This window comes from Triticum aestivum, chromosome 2D, assembly GCF_018294505.1.
Source record: "Triticum aestivum cultivar Chinese Spring chromosome 2D, IWGSC CS RefSeq v2.1, whole genome shotgun sequence".
Taxonomy (NCBI): Eukaryota; Viridiplantae; Streptophyta; class Magnoliopsida; order Poales; family Poaceae; genus Triticum; species Triticum aestivum.
Window position 1 is genome coordinate 571,730,890 of NC_057799.1, and position 13,862 is coordinate 571,744,751.

The window sequence follows — 13,862 nt, forward strand, 5'->3', positions numbered from 1 at the left end:
AAAGCATATAACCTCCGGCTTCTCATCTTGCACCTGGACTCCCCGAACTCGATGACCATCACCACTTGATGTCATCTCATCTTGCACTTGGACTCCTCGAATCCGATGACCATCACCACTTGATGTCATCCACACATAGGCTACACGAGATCTTTCCTTTTGATGCAAGCCTATGAGAAACACCTAACCCACATAGACATAACAAACATATAGCATGGGTTAGGTAACAAAGCACAATTCACAATTACTTACCATACCACTAGATCACTTGATCTCACGTGGTACATTGTTTGTGCTTTGTGAGTTGACCACTTAGATATACTCTTCGAGCTTCATCTTGGTCAACCAACATCTTTACTTCAAGCTCCATCTTGGTTTCTTGAAAGCCACAATGAACTCTTCATTTCACTTCATTGCTTCAAGACAATATCACCAAAGACTCTTTCATGACCATATGAAGTTCCACTATAAATATCATCTTGGTCACCACTTGCCCTTCTAAAAACTCCATCCCAAACTCTTGAGAGGCATAATGAATTCGTCACTCTAGTTGCTTGCTTCAAGACTTGATCAACATGATCTTGTCTTGAGAGGCATAATGAATTCTTCACTCTAGTTGCTTGCTTCAAGGCTTGATCAACCGAAACCCAACACATGAGCTCACCATGATCTTGTCTTGAAACCATAACTCGAATTCTTCTCTTTGATTATTCTCTCAAGCCTTGATCCTCAGAAGACCAACTTGAAACCTCGCTGGATATGGAATCTCGAGAGCATACACCTAGGCCCCGTGAGCACGGGGTATCCAGAGAGTTGACACTCGACCCCGTGCGCACGGTATAAGCCCGTGTGCATGGGGTATCCAGAGAGGGATACCATGAGGACTTCTTCGGATGCTTTGATGGCAATCTTCACAAAACAACCCAAAGAACTTCAAGCATCACTATGGAACATATCTTCATATTAGATCCAATGCACTTGATGCTCCATAGGAATTGTCATTTAATACCAAAGCTTAGAGAAAATATAACTTCATCTATATGGACTTCATCCTTGATTCCATCCAATATCCTTGAGGCATTATCTTCATATATATGGACTTCATCCTTGATTCCATCCAATATCCTTGAGGCACCATCTATGGACAAAACCTTCAAATATATCTCACTGAAAACATTAGTCCATAGAGATTGTCATTCAATTACCAAAACCACACTTAGGGGCTACATGCCCTTTCAGCAGTGGAGTAAAACTGCATGGTGAGCTCATCATTCCACTTGGTGAGCTTCTGGGCAACAAAAGTATCCACTCCACATGCCTTAAAGCTATCAAGCACTCCAGGGAAGTGATCCTCATTTTCCTTGATGAATTCCCAGTCAACGCATCTCATATCACACACAATGGGCTTCTTGTCAAGCAAAACAGTCTCATAGAAGTCTTGTTGTTCCTTAGTGTGGAATCTGTAGTCCACAGCAGTCCTTCTCCTGATAGCATAGGGATCAGACTCTCTCCATAGTCTCAATCATGCATCCTTCCTGATCTTCATATTCTCTGCAACTGGGTGTGCATCAGTGTAGTCGGGGATCTTGGGCTTTAGCTTCCTCAACACAACAGAATCATCATCTTCTTCTTCAGCAGCTTGAGGCACTCGGGCCTTGATCTTCTCTTCAGCAGGTATGTTCCTAGTGCTCCTTTTGGGTTTTGGCTTTGGAGCTGGAGCAGCAGCCTTGGGAGCAGTTTTGGGCTTTGATGGAGCAGCCCCTGCTTTGATTGCATCTCCCATAAGCTTTTGAGCTTTGGGTGCTGCTGCAGCATCCTCTTCCTCTTCCTCTTCTTCAGAATCTCTCATCATTGATGGCTTCCCAATAACTCTGGCAATGGTGTTCTTGACCCTTTCTTTTCTCTTCTTGCCATCTCCAGTTTCCTTGGGTTCAAGAGTGAACTCCATTGTTTCTCCTGTGGCAACTTTTCTTGGCTTAGACATGGGCTGTCTTCTTGCTGGCATCTTTGTTTTCAGACCTGGCTTAGTTGCAGCAGCTGAGCCATACTCTTTCTTCAGCACTTTCTTCTTTGAAGTGGCTTCATCTTCAACAGCCACATAATCTTCATCTTCAGAGTCAGAATTCCTCTTCTTCCTTGTCCTTGTGGCAGCCTTTGGCAGATTGCTTGGTGTGCTCCTGCTGCCTTCATCATAGCTGCTAGAGGGATCTGAACCCTCACTCAACTGCACATGTGGCTCAGACCTGTTCTGACTATCACTCTGGTCAGACATCTCGGCAAATACTCTGACAACAGACCCTATGAACAGGTTATAGATGAGGTAGAGTAGATGAGCATCACAAAGTACAGGAGTTTTGCAAAAAGGATGACTTAAAAACTTAGTTTTAGTTCTTCACAGAAAGCATTTCGGATCTACCGATTTGTAAACTCGGTGATACCGAAGCAGCTTTTGGAACCTAAACTAGTGAACTCGGTCGGACCGAGTCACAGTTCGGTGGTACCGAGACTGCTAGGGTTTCACAAAGAATCGAACTCGGTCACACCGATTTGCAATTTTCGGTCGGACCGAAAATGCGTGTGCTTTGGCCTATGCCAAAATCGGTGAGACCGATTTCTACAACTCGGTCGGTCCGAGATAAATTCGGCGGAGACCTAACCCTAAATTTTCAAATCAAAACTAATCTACAGGACGTTTTCGCTGGACAGGATGATTTCAATCGTGGCAAGAATCATGGCAAAGCAATGTGCTAAGAATCGGAGTTAGGGATTAGCACAATGATCAAGTTCGTACCCTAGTTCGGCGACAAACTTGCTACGACGGCAACGGCGGTGAAGACTTCCGTTGACGGCGGCGGAGACCAGCGGCGGGAGATCGCTGGCGGCGAGAGGACGATCCGGAGACCCGAAGAGGCAGAGCAGGTTATGCGCGGGCAAGAGGGTTCGGAAAAATTTCCAAAATTTGGCCCGTCGGTATATATAACCTGACCCTGTCGGTGTGACCGAGTGGAACGACTCGGTGGCACCGAGATGCAAAACTGCAAGCAGTTATTGCAACTCGGTGTGACCGAAAGGTTCTAATCGGTTGCACCGAGATTGAAAACCCTAGATCAACTTAGTGACTCGGTAGGACCGAAAAGGATGAATCGGTCAGACCGAGATGCACAAAGAGGTTTTGGAGGTTTAAGTCTATGACGAATCGGAAACTCCGTGTGCTCCTCACACAGAGTGGTTCGAATCTGACTTGATCAAACTTTGTGATGTAGCATGAATAGAGTTTGAGACGAGGAAAGCATAGATAGCTAGAGGGAGTTCTTAGGCATTCTTGTCCATCCATTTGGCAAAAGAGAAAGAGCCAAACAATCAAAACAACAAATGGATGTCCTCGAATGAGTAAAACATGCAACCAACATGCTCACACAATAAAATGGCAAATGAAATATGTGACAAAGCATGCACAAACACTCTAGCATCTATCAAGCAATTTGGTGATGACTAGGTCATCTATATATGAGTATATTGACATAGGAGTCAAATGAACACATTTGATCATAGGTCATACTCATCGTTTAAGCACAAGTGGGGTTACCACTTTTACATAAAGCATTGTTGTGTTCACACCATTAGAGTTTCTTTAGCTCAATTGAGTAGAGTAAAGATCCCCCTAGATGTGATATGCCCCCTTAGAGGGATGAACTAACCTTGGGTTTTGTCGATGATGACTTCATGTAGCTGTTGAAGATGTAGATGCTCAATGTTGATGTAGATCATTTGGAGCAATCCTTTGGAATGAGTTGCACTTTCAATACCTACACGGGTTAGTCCCACAAGGAACAAACAAGGATAGCCATAGACATAGAGTGATGCATACACAAGATGATGTCCATGAAAGCATTGGGTTACCTTGTCCCTTGTCTTACCAACAAGAGGGTTTGTGACTCCTTGAACTAGTGCAAGATATGGAAGTTGTTTGCACTTGTTCTCGCCAAAATGATAAGAGTGAAGTATGTTAGCGGAGTCACCCTCAAGAGCTCTCTAGTTCTTCTTCTTCTGGATCCACACCATCTTGATGGGAATCCTCAGAGTTGTAGTTGTACTTGATGAAGTAGTACTTGATGTAGTCTTGGGAACAGACTTGACCAAGGCCTTAGGTGCTTCTTCAAATGCATCAATTTCCTCTTGAAGCTTGTCCTTACCTTTTCGCTTGTGGTCTTGTGGTGGAAGATCATCTTGAGCTTGTGTCCCCTTGAAGGAAGTAGGATCATACTTCTCTTGTTGAGGAACAAACTTCGTCTTGGGGTATTGATCTTCTTCCCACTCAACTCCATTGGCATTGAACTTTCGTTCAAAACCAACACCTTGATTCTTCCGGTGTCTTCCTTGCTTGCGTACATTCCTCAAATTTCTTACTTCCGGCAAGGCTCTTGTAAACACCTTTCTCTATAATTCCCTTCAATAAGCTATTTTCTTGCTCAAGTGTAACTTGGCTAAGAGAATCATTAGTGGAATCAAGAGAACTACTAGAAGCAACAACATTGTATTTAGCATGATTGTTGTTACTACTAGATGAAGCATCTTTCTTGTACTTGTTGCTAGATTTAACTTGTGGCATGTAACTAGACAAGAGTAAACGCTTGGCAATGTAAGAAGAACTTTTCTTGCGAAGATCATCATTAATTGCCTTTAAAAACTCATGCTCTTGCTCAAGGTTGAGCTTTTCAAAGCGTAGCTTATCATGAGTCTTTAAAATTTCTCGATGATTTTCCAAGGTAGTTTCATGAGCTAACTTAAGAGTGTTTAGTTCTTTATTTAGACGCTCAATCTCCTTCTTATCATCATCATTCATTTTATCTTGATTAGCATGATTAATTGACGTTTCATCATAGTTTTCATCACTAGAGTTGTCAACAAGTAAATCATCATCACCTAGCAAATCATATTCATCACTATTGAAATCAACATACTCGGGATGTGTTACCATTGGACCTTTAGCCATGAAGCATCTTCCAATTCCTTCATTTGGTGAGTCAAATATGTCGTAGGAGTTGGTTGACATAAGTGCTAGACCGGCAACACCTTCATCTTGAGTATATTCGGAGTCGGAGTGATAACTTCTTTCGGAGTGATTGTCGGAGTCGGAGCCGGATACCCATTCACCAACATGAGCTTGATGTCTTCTTTTTGTGTAGCTCCTTGATGACTTTTCCTTCCTTTCCGAGTCCTTGCTTCTCCGAGAGGGTCTTTATTCATAACGATCAGCTCTACTCCTCCTTTCTCTTGGTGGTGATTCTTCTCTTCTACTTCTTCTTTTGGGAGAATCTTCTCTTCTTTTGTAGGGAGCCGTACACTCATTTGAGTAGTGTCCGGGTCTTCCACAATTGTAGCAATTACGCTCACGACTAGAAGATCTTTTGTCATTATAGGACCTTGACTTGGAACTTCTTTCTTTGCTTCTACTCTTGTAGAACTTGTTGAAGTTCTTGACCATTAGGCTCAATTCTTCATTGAAGGTTTGTTTCTCACTTGATGATGTGGGAGCATCACACGAGGCTTTGTAAGCACCACTAGACTTGTTGTGAAGCTCTTCCTTATCCTTGAGTGACATCTCATGAGCAACAATTCTTCCAATGACTTCTGTTGGCTTGAGATCTTTGTAATTTGGCATCATTTGGATCAATGTGCACACGGTATCATATTTTCCATCCAAGGCTCTTAGGATCTTCTTGATGATGAATTTGTCGGTCATCTCTTCACTTCCCAAGCCGGGAATCTCATTTGTGATGAGAGCAAGCCTAGAGTACATTTCGGCGCCACCTTCACCATCCTTCATTTTGAACTTGTCAAGTTGACTTTGAAGCACATCCAATTTGGATTCCTTGACGGAGTCGGTACCTTCGTGCATATCAATCAATGTATCCCAAATTTCCTTTGCATTCTCAAGACGGTTGATTTTGTTGAATTCTTTGTCAAGCTTGAGCATTGTATTGTAACATCTTCAACTCTTCCGCGGTAGCTTCACGGTATGGTTCTCTCCCATCAAAGAATTCACCTTGCAAGCCAATACACACAATAGCCCAAACGGCTGGGTTATGTCCAAGAATATGCATTTTCATCTTATGCTTCCAACTAGCAAAATTTGTACCATCAAAGTAAGGACCTCTACGGTGGTAATTTCCCTCGCTAGACGCCATACTCTCCTAGGTTGTGAAACCAAGGCTATGACCACCAAAAGCTATGGAAATCAAAGCAAATGGAGCCAATGCTCTGATACCACTTGTAGGAACGAAAGTATGTCTAGAGGGGGGTGATAAGACTACTTGACCAAATAAAAATGTAGCCTTTTCCTAATTTTAGTTCTTGGCAGATTTTAACAACTTAGCACAAGTCAAGCAATCAACCTACACATGCAATTCTAGGAGTATAGCAGCGGAATGTAAAACAATTGCATATGAAGGTAAAGGGATGAGATTGAGTTAGCAAACTCAATGTTGACACGGAGATTTTTTATCCGTGGTTCCGATAGGTGGTGCTATCGTACATCCACGTTGATGGAGACTTCAACCCACGAAGGGTAACGGTTGCGCGAGTCCACGGAGGGCTCCACCCACGAAGGGTCCACGAAGAAGCGACCTTGTCTATCCCACCATGGACATCGCCCACGAATGACTTTCCTCACTAGGGTAGATCTTCACGAAGTAGGCGGTCTCCTTGCCCGTACAAACTCCTTGGTTCAACTCCACAATATTGACGGAGGCTCCCAAGTGACACCTAGCCAATCTAGGAGACACCACTCTCCAAGAGTTAATAGATCATGTGTTGATGATGAACTCCTTGCACTTGTGCTTCAAATGATAGTCTCCCCAACACTCAACTCTCTCTCATAGGATTGGATTTGATAGAAAGATGATTTGAGTGGAAAGCAACTTGGGGAAGGCTAGAGATCAAGATTTATGTGGTTGGAGTGGAATATCTTGGTCTCAACACAAGTGTAGGTGGTTCTCTCTCAGAAAATGTATGTTGGAAGTGTAGGCATGTTCTGATGGCTCTCTCCACGAATGAAGAGTCGGTGGAGGGGTATATATAGCCTCCACACAAAATCTAACCGTTACAAACAAATCACCATACTCGGTGGGACCGAATCAGAAAACTCGGTCAGCCCGATTTAGTTCAAAATGTGAACATTAGGATTTTCAGTGGGACCGACATGTCAACTCGGTGGGACCGATATCATTAGGGTTAGGGCATAACGTAATCTCGGTTGGACCGATTACTCAAACTTGGTTGGACCGACTTTGGTAATAAGCTAACTAGAGAGTTGGTCAGTTAAACTCGGTGGGACTGATTCGCTCATCTCGATTAGACTGAAACATTACGAAGGGGAAACAGAGAGTTTGCATTGCAATCTCGGTGGGACCGATAGCTCATCTCGGTTGGACCGAAACGTTGCGAAGGGAAACAGAGAGGTTGCAATCCCATCTCGGTGAGACCGAGATCCCTATCGGTGAGACCGAAGTGACTAGGGTTTGTGGCAGTGGCTATGTCAACTGAACTCGGTGGCGCCGGATAAAAAGAATCGGTGTGTCGAGTTGGACTTTTGGTTTGGGACATATGTGGATATGAGAAAGTAGTGGAGGGTTTTGGAGCAAATCACTAAGCATTTTGAGCAAGCACCTCATTAAGCAACACCTCATCCCTTCTTAATAGTATTGGCTTTTCCTATAGACTCAATGTGATATTGGATCACTAAAATAGAAAATGTAGAGTCTTGTGCTTTGAGCTTAAGCCAACCTTTTGTTCTTAGCATTTTGAAGGGTCCACTTTCTAATCCATGTCATGCCAATCATTGAGCTTTCCTGAAATATCTATCTTGAAATAGCATTAGCTCAATGAGATATATGTTGTTAGGAATTACCAAAACCACCCAGGGATAGTTGCACTTTCATATGTGCTATCATTTCTGTGTCAAGCTTGTCAATATATACTGTTATGTTGTCTTTTTTTAAAATACAAATAATATGCTGCCAAAATTTTGAATCTTATGTCATTCCATTTTTCATTCCGTTCTTCCAACCAAACACCGGAACGGAACCAACCCGTTCTACTTTTTTGCTCATACCAAACACAAGAGTGGAACCGACCCGTTCCTCTGGAATGGAACCATTCCATTCCATGACAGTTGCTTCCTCAGCCAAACACACCCTTAGTGTTAACCACGATGGCGAACAAGACAACTCGCCTGATGTGGTTACTTACATCATTTTTCTCCTTTTCTTTTCTTTTATTTTTGTCATTTTTCTTTACCTTTTACTTTGATTTTAAATTTTTCTTGCTCCTTTTCCCCTTTTTTTAATTTTGAGAAGTTTTTATTTAACAAAATTGATGATTTTTTTCAAATCCATGAACAATTTTTTATAATATCCGGTGATCCATGAACTTTATTTTCAAAGTTAATGAACTTTTCTTGAATTCGTGAACATTTTATGAAAATCTATGAATTTAAAAAAATGATGAACCTTTTCCAAATTTGTTAACTTTCCTTTATCAAAATCGATGAACCTTTTCAAATCCGGTAACTTTTTTCAAAATTTAATGAATATTTGTGAACGTTTTTCTCAAAAGGTTTGGAATATTTTCAAATCTGTGAACATTTTTCTCAAAAGTTTTGGAATATTTTCAGATTTATCAACTTTAAAAAAATTGTTTAACTTTATTCAAATATGTGACTTTTAAAAAAAACTTGAATTTTTTCCAAAGTTGAGAACATTTTTGGCAAATTCATTATATTTTTTTGAATTTTCATGAACTATTAAACCGGTTGGTTTTTCTAAGAATAGCAGCAAGTACTATGGAAAAGCAGTTTTTTTTGGGTATGTAGAAAAGCAGCTGTACTGTAGCCAAAATCGGACAGAAAAAAATGACCGTGCAAGTGGGAGCCAGCGAGGCAGGTACAGTGGCTGGTCCAGGCTCATGCAGGCGAAGACGTGGGCGCTGAAGACGAGAGCAACTAGTTAACGAGCGCTCCTTCGGGAGCCTCACAACAATCAGCATCACTTGCGCGCTCTCAGCCATTCGCCACGTGTCGCGCTGTGGGCGCTCCCTCTGGATTTTGTTTTTTCTATTTTTCCGCACGCGTTTTCGGCTTTTTAAACGGTTTTTTTGTTTTTTTCGACGTTTTGGTTTTCCACCGGTCTTTCTTAGCTTTTCAATCAAAAAACAATTGCGCGAAAAAACGCGTTTTATTTTTTTCCCTTTTGCGAGAGTCATGGTTTTGCTTCCGCGAGAGGCACAGTTTTGCTTTCGCGAGAGTCACGGCCGTGCCTCGCGAAAACGGAAAAAAACGCGTTTTTTGTTTTTTTTTTTTTGCTTTCGCGAGAGTCGCGGTTTTGCTTCCGCGAGAGGCACGGTCGTGCTTTAGCGAGAGTCACGGCCGTGCCTTTCGTAAACGGGAAAAAAACGCGTTTTCTATTTTTTTTTTCTTTCGCGAGAGTCACGATTTTGCTTCCGCGAGAGGCACGGTTGTGCTTTCGCGAGAGTCTCGGCCGTGCCTCTCGGAAAGGAAAAAAACGCGTTTTTTCTTTTTTTTTTCTTTCGCGAGAGTCACGGTTTTGCTTCCGCAAGAGGCACGGTTGTGCTTTCACGAGAGTGATGGCCGTGCCTCCTCGAAAACGGATAAAAAAACGTGTTTTCTCTTTTTTTCCTTCCGTGTTGTGATTTCGTGAAAGGCACGGGCGTGCCTCTTTCGAAAAGGGAAAAAGCCCGTGCTCCCAGTTCGGTTTTTCATCCGGTTTTTTTCGTGAAAAAAAGTTCGTCATAACCTATCAACATAGGATCTAGTTTTGAAGATCTCGACGCGAGGAATCCAACGATGAAAGCGGTTCGAGATTTGGACGCACGGTTTGAGAGATAAAACATTTTGAATAAACGGATCTACGAAAAAAGACAAAACTCCCAGGTTGCGACAAGTGGCGCGTTGCATGTGCGCCACTTGTCGCAACCAGGGAAATTGAAGTGATCTTTGCAACAAGTACTCCTCAATTAGTGATTTCGGCTGAAGAGGAGGACTCCAGATAAGTGATCCACTTTAGTAAGCGATAGGTTGCTTGGGGACAGTTGGGCCAGCCCAAAAAAGGGATGTTCTTTTCGCTTTCATTGTTGTTGTTTTCAATTTTAATTCCTTTGTTTTCTGAATTAAAAATATATTTTATATTCCATGTGTACTTTACTTTAGAAAATTATTTTCATTTCTATATTTTCTCAGAATTTCTTTCTTTCTTTTCTATCACCTTGGTTCTTTTATTTACTTATTGGCATGTTTAGTTTTTTAATTAAGTTTTCATTATTCTTTTCATTGCAATAGACATGAAGATTTTTCAGGCAGGTGAGATTTTTTTAGGCCATCAATACTACTCCCTCCGTCTCCTAATGTACTTTTTTGACACTACACTAGTGTCAAAAACGTCTTTCATTATGGGACGGAGGGAGTATTATATTTCATATATGTGAACATTTTGTTCTGAAAATACTCTTTTGTAGTATATGTAAACATTTTTTAAAACCTACGATCATTGTGCTTTGAAATGCATGAAAGAACTCAAACTAGAACGAAAAGGGTTTTACGTATAATATGGAAACAAATTACCTGTTTTTTGTGATCCTACGAAATGTTTTTCACTAGCCACATGAACAATTTGTTAATTTGGTTACGTACTCAAATCTCACAAATTGTACAAACTAAATGAAAATTCAGATGAATTTCATTATAGTGGCCTATTAAATTTGCTATTAATATATAAGATTTATGAAAGAGACAACTGTACTCTTTTTTTGTGAAGATGCATCGAATGTTTTGTAGAAAATAGGAAAAAAAAACTCATGTGCTGCTGGGCCTCACGAACGCTGGCCAGTTTTGTCATTTGTTTCCAGCCAAGCATGCATACACCCGCCGCCCCGTGCGTCCCAGTCCCAAATAGGCTAACAACCCAGTAAGAACATGTACAACGATTGATAAGACACTTCTTTTTTTAAGTTGCCTAAAAAACTTCTTATCTTAAGTCCCCCATGTAATTTACAGAAGGCAATGAAAATTATGTGCAATGGTTCATTTCTTGGTCTTATATCTAATAACTAGATACCCTAAATATATGATGAGATAATTACTGCTAAGAAACATTATTTTAATGAAGAGAAAACAAGCATTTCCTTATGTTTCTCTCTTCTCCTTATCAATATTTATTTACATGGCACTTTTAAGATAGCACGAGTGTCAGAGTGGGCACCTTACAAACATACCTGGACTACTAATAAAATGTGAAGCGAAAGACCGCACTTGCATCATCCGCAAAAACTGGCGAGTGGGCGCAGAGGGGTACACGACACGAGCACCCGTTGTTTTGTGCTTGACACGGACGGGACGGTTCTCTTCTGAGGTAATAGCACCCCAGGTACCCTAACTTGCACAGAATGTGATGATTTAGTCTCAAACTCGTAAAACTTTACTTCATCATACCCCAGCTTGCATCTCATGTGATGATTTAGTCCCAGGCCAATCACAGCTCGACAATTGGCAGCCAGGTGGCTGGACCGGTCAGCGCATGCACTTTTGCAGAAAACCCCCTACCATTTTCTTTAATCAACCCGCACTCACCTCCCATGATTTTGTTCCCAGGTGTTCCCTATCATGATCTGAGCTCAGCAAACAACTCAACCGGTCCCATGTTCGATCGTTATAGTAGCGGCCCGGGTGGTTTGTTCACACAGAACAAGATGAGGAGGTGTAACCCTGTGGCTTTCGGCATGACACCGGTTGTCAAGGTCTAGAATGTTTGTCTGAATGCCTGCGCTCCACAGGTGCGTGCCTATCAGGCTATGAGAAAAAAAATTGTAACTGGGATGTGCAGATCCTTGAATAGTAATTTGGTTCGGAAACTAACGACAATTTAAATGAACAAAATTTCAGCCAACCCACTGCACCAGATGCTGATGGTCGTTGAGTTTGGATCTTCACCGTTCGATGTTGGCATGGGACATGAGGAGAGCGACGACGAGTTGTCATTAGTCTTCTATGAAGCTGTGCAGCAGTGCGGAGACAAGAAGGAACTCGGCGGGTACGTGCTGAGTGACGTGCTCCGTTTTAGTACATTTGTACATTCGTTTACTTTGCTTAATGATTGCTGATTTGCTTGCTTTGCTGTTGACTGTTTCAGACAATGGTTCCGCCACACTATTCCTTTCCTCGTGGAGGTGACAGGGCACACCGGTTTAGAGTTTGGTTCGAGTACACGGTTGACTTCAGCTTCATGTGCATGGAAGGCGCCGTTCGATGCTTCAACGAGAAGGACCGTGTCATGAGTTGGAACCAGCCAGTGTGGAGGCTGCTGGTCACTCTTCAAGTTTGGGTACGTGCACTGGTGAACAGGAGCCGTAGTGCGTGCTGTCCCATGGTACAAAAACAAGAGATCATCTATTGACTGCAAAGCAATAGGACGTCCACGATAAGCATACTAGCACTGAACACCGTGCTAAAAAAGTACTATTCGGTTGGGAAGTACCAATGCGCGCAAAACATTCTGGCACGGACGGTTTTGATATCGCAGATTGATTCGCACGCGCGACGTGAGGAGCAGGAGCGGCCTATGATGAACGACGGCCGCGTCCACCAGCTCCGACTTCTCCGGCGAGTACGCTTACTCCTCCTCCGACCCCTCCCCCAGCCCGCTCTGCAGTCCACTTCGAGAAGCCCGTCCCGCCGCCGCCCCAACACCAGCAGAAGCCGCCGGCGCCGCAGCCCGGCACGTACGTGGTGCAGGTGCCCAAAGACAAGGTCTTCCGCGTGCCGCCGCCGGAGAACGCGCGCCTCTTCCAGCACTACACCCGCCGCGCCGACTGCTCCTGCCTCCGCGCCTGCCTCTACCTCGCTGTCGCGGTCCTCTCCCTCGCCGTCGTCCTCGCCGCCGCCGTCGGGGTCGTCTACCTCGCCTTCAAGCCCAGGCAGCCGGCGTACTCGGTCGTGTCCCTCGCAGTGTCGGGCCTCGCCGGCGTCAGCAACGCCTCGGCCCCCGGCCCGCTCTCGCCGGGGTTCGCCGCGACCGTCCGCGCCGACAACAGCGCCAACGGCAAGGTCGGCGTGCACTACGACGGCGCCGGGAGCCGCGTCGCCGTGTCGTACGAGGGCGTGAGCCTGGCGGACGGCGCGTGGCCGGCCTTCTACCAGGCGCCGTGCAACATCACGGTGTTCGTGGCGAAGGCGAAGGGCACCGGGATACGGTTCTCGGAGCGCGAGCGCGGGCAGATGGCCGCGGCAGAGCGGCTCCGATCGGTGCCGTTCGACGTGGACATCACGGTGCCCGTGCGGCTGCAGCTCGGCGGCGTGAGGACGTGGGCCGTGCAGGTGACGGTTCGGTGCGCCATGACGGTGGACAGGCTCGCCGCCAGCGCCAAGGTGGTGTCCAGGCCGTGCGACGTCAATGTGCCGTTCTTGTTCCGTTCTGAGGAACTGACGCCGCCGATGCAAGAAAAAATGGCTAATGGCTGATTAGGAGAGCACTTTTTGCAGGTAGCGGCCAAGGATTCATGCTGCTTCCGTGATTCTTTTTTCTCCCCATTAATTTGTATGTTGGTTTGATCGAGCAATGTTAATTCTCTTTCTCCGTTGAGAACTTGAAATCATGTTCTGCCGCGAAACTGTGCTGCAGTAAAGATGTTCATGAGGTGCAACCTCTCTTCTCTTGAAAGACCGAAAGAAAATGATGTTGTGCACTGATACCTGTTCTGTTACAGTCTGAACGGTTTTATCATGTGGTTTTCAGTAGAAACTACACATTTTATTTTGGAACAGTAGCAACTACATGTCGTTCTGAATATGAAAT

The 13,862-nt window shown here is 43.9% G+C and overlaps 1 pseudogene; it reads left to right on the forward strand.

The window, feature by feature from the left end:
• The first annotated feature begins 12,629 nt into the window (after nucleotides 1-12,629).
• Nucleotides 12,630-13,528, forward strand: LOC123055943 (NDR1/HIN1-like protein 13; annotated as a pseudogene).
• The last annotated feature ends 334 nt before the right edge of the window (nucleotides 13,529-13,862 follow it).